Source organism: Hakea prostrata, chromosome 6, assembly GCF_041222555.1.
Source record: "Hakea prostrata isolate BN-2017 chromosome 6, UWA_Hpros_2, whole genome shotgun sequence".
Taxonomy (NCBI): domain Eukaryota; kingdom Viridiplantae; phylum Streptophyta; class Magnoliopsida; order Proteales; family Proteaceae; genus Hakea; species Hakea prostrata.
In genome coordinates this window covers 13,960,377-13,965,505 of record NC_142605.1, presented here as the reverse complement: position 1 = coordinate 13,965,505, position 5,129 = coordinate 13,960,377, and the positions used below count along the sequence as shown (strand labels likewise).

The window sequence follows — 5,129 nt, the reverse complement described above, 5'->3', positions numbered from 1 at the left end:
TAGTTTTAAATTAAAAGTGAAAACCAAATTGATCAGGTGAAGAATCATTTTTAATTTAAATTAATTTTGTATGGTCAATTTGTTATTCTTAGGCAATGATTTATTATTATTATTATTCATTGCACGCTAGATGTAACATGGAACACGTTTAATTAATTTTGTCCAAAAAATAGAAGAATATAATATTATAAAATAGATTTAAAAAACAAAAGAATCAGAATCAAATCTCAAAATGTAATCAGAGATTAATTATCCAATAGAATTAAATGATCTAACTTAATAAATTAACTGAAAATACCTCTTAGAAAGTAGATACCAGAATAGGAAAAACATTTAATAATATCTTAATTTCTTTAAATAAAATAATAAGATATTTTTAATCCACTAGGGTTTATAATTCAAGAATCACGTGTGTTGGTGTTGATGAGGCTCGATTTTCTTAAAGTCTACTCATTCTTTTTTTTTTTTTTTTTTGGTAAATTAAAGTCTAAAGCTTAGTTAACATTTTTGGTAATTACAACCCAAAATATATGTTATGGAAATTTTATTTTTTTGTTTGCAAGTAAATTGTGGATCATAATTTGTTTTCCAGTACACCTAGTGAAATGCGAAAATCCTATCGAGAGCGATATTTATGGAATTTAGTTTAGATTCATTTCTAAAACCATCTTAAACATTTCTGCCGACTTAACACTCGTATATAAATTTTAGAATCCTAGACATTATGTCATGCAAAAGGGACAATTTATTTGGTGGATTATAACGAAGGCTACATCAAGAATGATTAGGTTCTTTTGGTCATTGGTTTTTCTTTTTTTTCTTATTCTTTCATCTTGTAATCCAGTAATTTCCAATAACTTTTGTGGGTTATCGTATTGGTGTCTCTTGTGCAACTCTAGGAAGGTGACACTTGAATCCTGTTAGATTTAACGGTTGTGATATTTCTCATTTTTGTAATTCATGTGTCACCTTTCAAGAATTACATAGAAACGAACAAATATTTCTATTACCAGAAGACTGTGCTCTTTTTACACTTTTCTACTAAATATTTAAAACAGAAACTCATTTATCTTTAACCACTTACAAGGTCAGCGGGAGAAAAATCCCCCTCATTAAACATATATAAGATGAAAAGATGTGGAAGAAGGAAAGTCATCGATGTATTTATTATTTTTTATATGAACTTACCATGATAGAATTTTTACTTAAGTTTTCACTTCTGAGAAACTGAAAGGGGTAAAAAAAAGAAGAAAAAAATCTTAGGCTGCTGCAGCCGCGGCGGCGGTGTAATCCGGCGATTAATCGGTAAAAGCTTCGTGGAAGTCACTAAAAGAACTCTAATGGGTCCCACGGGTAAAAATTCAACCTAAATGAAATCCAAATGAACTCCACATCTAAATGAAACCCAAATTCATTTGTTACACCCACGCCGCATAATCAAGATATCTTTCACCACCTCCTCAAAAAAGAAATCCTGACTTCCACCCCTACAGCTTTGAACTTTTCTCTCTAATCTTCCCTTCCCTTCCCTTCCCTTCCATTTCCGGTGGCGATATTTCACCGGAAAATTACCCTCAGAGTTGAGTCGAGTCAGCTGTAATGGATTCACTTCTGGTTTTTCCGGCGCCGTAACAACAACCTCAACCTCAACCTGATTTGATTTTCTTTTTCTACCTTCAGCTGAGTAAACTACATCCATTTTGTCTTTGAATCGTTTATGGGAACAGCTGATTACCGGTTACCGACGATGAATCTGTGGACGGACGATAACGCTTCGATGATGGAAGCTTTCTTGGCTTCAGATTTAGGTTTCGGTTGGCCTTCTTCATCTTCGGCTTCAACAACTCCTAATACAGCTGATCCTACCAGAAACAACTTTGTTCAAGCTCAACAGCAGCAACAACCTCAGCCTTCGATGTTGCTCAGCCAAGATACGCTTCAGCATAGGTTACAAACCCTAATCGAGGGTGCTCGAGAGAGCTGGACTTATGCAATTTTCTGGCAATCTTCGGTGGACATGACGGGTGCTTCTCTGCTAGGTTGGGGTGATGGATATTATAAGGGAGAAGAAGTTAAAGTGAAGAGAAAAATGACGCCTGAGTGGGCGGCGGAGCAGGAGAACAGGAAGAAGGTGCTTCGTGATCTCAATTCATTGATCTCCGGTATGCCGGCTTCTACTGATGACGCTGTGGATGAAGAGGTGACAGATACGGAGTGGTTCTTTCTTGTATCGATGACGCAATCTTTTGTTGATGGTGGTGGACTTCCTGGTCAAGCGTATTTCACTTCGTCGCCGATTTGGCTCGCCGGAAGAGAAGCCCTTGCAAGTTGTTCTTGCGAGCGAGTTCGCCAAGGGCAGGTCTTTGGATTACAGACGATGGTTTGTATTCCTTCTGCAAATGGCGTGGTTGAAATAGGGTCCACGGAAGTGATATTCCAAAGCTCGGATCTGATGAATAAGGTTAGGGTTTTGTTTAATTTCAACAATATTGATGTGCATGTGGGGGGTTCTTGGCCGACAACTACTCAGACAGACCAAGGTGAGAACGATCCATCTTCTCTCTGGCTCTCAGATCCGTCTTCGTCGGTGATCGAAAACAAGGATTCCGACAATACAGTTCCAGCTAATGCTACTGCTAATGCTACGGCGGCTGCTTCTGTTGCTGTGACTGCTACAGCTACAGCGCCAACCATTGTTCCCGAGATTTCCAAGTCGATTCCCTTTGAACATCCAAGCTCGAGTTGCTTAACTGAAACCCCTAGCTCGATAACCGTACAGCATCATCAGCAGGCACCAACTCAGGGCTTCTTCCCCAGAGAATTGAACTTCTCTGAGTTTGCGTTCGATGGAAGCAACGCAATGAACGGTGCTTCTTCCTGCAAGCCTGAAACCGGGGAGATCTTAAATTTTGGGGAGAGCAAGAGGAGCTCGAGCAGTGCTAATGGCAATCTGTTCTCGAGCAATTCGACCCAGTTTACTCCAGATGATAAGAAGAAGAAAAAATCTGCAACGTCAAGAGGAGGAAGTAACGATGAGGGTATTCTCTCATTTACTTCTGGTGTTGCTTTGCCTTCTTCCGGTGTTGTTAAGTCCAGCTGTGGAACCGGAGATTCTGATCACTCTGACCTTGAAGCTTCGGTTCGAGAAGCTGAGAGTAGCAGAGTCGGAGTCACTGAGCCTGAGAAGCGACCTCGGAAGCGAGGTAGGAAACCTGCCAATGGCCGAGAGGAACCACTTAACCATGTTGAAGCAGAGAGACAAAGGCGTGAGAAGCTCAACCAGAGATTCTATGCATTACGAGCCGTGGTACCAAATGTCTCCAAGATGGACAAAGCTTCTCTTCTTGGTGATGCCATTTCCTACATTGAGGAGCTCAAAAGAAAGCTGGTAGCAGCTGAATGCGACAAGGACGGGTTGCAGACTCAAGTTGATACCCTGAAGAGGGAATTAGCTAGTAAAGAACCCAGGTCATCTGGGTCAGGCATACCTATGTCTGATACTGATCTCAAGTTCTCAGGAAGCAAGCCAGCAGATATGGAAATTGATGTGAAGATACTTGTTGGATTGGAAGCCATGATTCGAATCCAGTGCAATAAGAAGAACCACCCAGCAGCAAGATTAATGTCTGCTTTGAAGGAGCTGGACCTAGATGTTCAACATGCAAATGTCTCTGTGGTTGAAGATTTGATGATTCAACAAGCCGTAGTGAAGATGTCAAACAGGATATTCAGTCAAGAACATCTCAGGAATGCTCTATGTGCCAAAGTTGCTGACCCTCGATGAAAAATTTGGTAGCCCAGTTCTTAATGTACAACGTCGGTCACGGGAAAGTTTTAAGATCCAGGTGAGAAAATTGATGTATATTGTTATATATCAGCTCCCAGTTCTGTCTTGAGTTGCAGCAATCAAAAGCTGGAGCTGAATCCTGAAGAAGAACAGGGTTCGAGTTCATCAATGGAAAATAGTACTCTCAAGTTGATTAATGCTGTCATGGGCCGGCGTTTTCGTGTTCATCTTCAATACTTCTTCTTCATGAGTGTATATAGGATCTGAGTTCATATTCTCTAGCTGGTCAATATAGAGATAGTGATCTTGTAACCTAAGTGGGATTCAAAGGTGACTCGTTTGGTTGCCTAAACTAGGATTCCTGTGTTGTAATTTCATCCTTTTTATTTAGTGAATATAAATCCCAAGTTAGACTGTTTGCAGATGCAGAGTACTTAGTAATTCAGTGTTTCAATTTAGTTGAATTCTGAACCCCCCCACACCTCCCAAAAAAAATAGATGTTTTTGAAGCAGGTTTGCCTGATCTGGTTAGCGTCTGATTTTGATAAATTCATGCATGTGGTTTTGATGATGTAAAAACTGTAAAAGGGGAGAAACTTGGAAAGGGATGGTGATTCATGATCAAATCCTACATTTCATAATTGTAGTTTCCATTGCAGATCACTAGCTGGGAAAGGTTCTCTGCTGTGGACCTTCTAATATGGTGGCAGAATTTGAAAAAAAAATCTGTATAAAAGTGGAAAAAAGATGACGATTCTCATTTCTTTCTTAATTTTTTATTGAGCACAGCTGTGGTGCATATACAATGTATGAGCCACGCAAGCTGTACTCTCACTTTGTTCTTTTCCCACTTGCAGGCCTAAAGACGTTTCCTTCTTTACCTTGTTTGGCAGGTTAGGATTAAGGAATTCTTGGGATCCAATCACAGATATATGGAGTGAAAGGCGCTATTTAACCCAAGAAATATTGTCAATCTAAGATTAGCCAAACATGCTATTAATGGTTCTGAGAACCCAAAATTTCCTTTTCTTTCATTTGTTTATTTTTGGAAGTGTTTTCTCTTTGTAGTCCTGTTTGGAAACAGGAACTCCACCAATTGAATGAGTGGGAGAGAGGGGAAGTGGGCTGGGAATTGATGCTTCGCAACTGACCTTTGCTTCCCGTGAGTGTAGGCCATGCTGGCAGCACCTGATCTTTTTCAGTTGTCTCCTCCGGTCCAGTTTGGTCCAAATGAAGAGGAAATTTTCTCAATTGGATTAATGGTTGCCCAACTCAGACCCATTTCATGTATCACTCACTGCCATGTCAACTTCCACTTGGCAAAAAAAATATAATGAAACTG

The 5,129-nt window shown here is 39.8% G+C and overlaps 1 pseudogene; it reads left to right on the top strand.

Annotated features, from left to right (window-relative positions):
- The first annotated feature begins 1,423 nt into the window (after nt 1-1,423).
- Nucleotides 1,424-4,478, top strand: LOC149012304 (transcription factor MYC2 pseudogene; annotated as a pseudogene).
- Nucleotides 4,479-5,129: the final 651 nt, after the last annotated feature.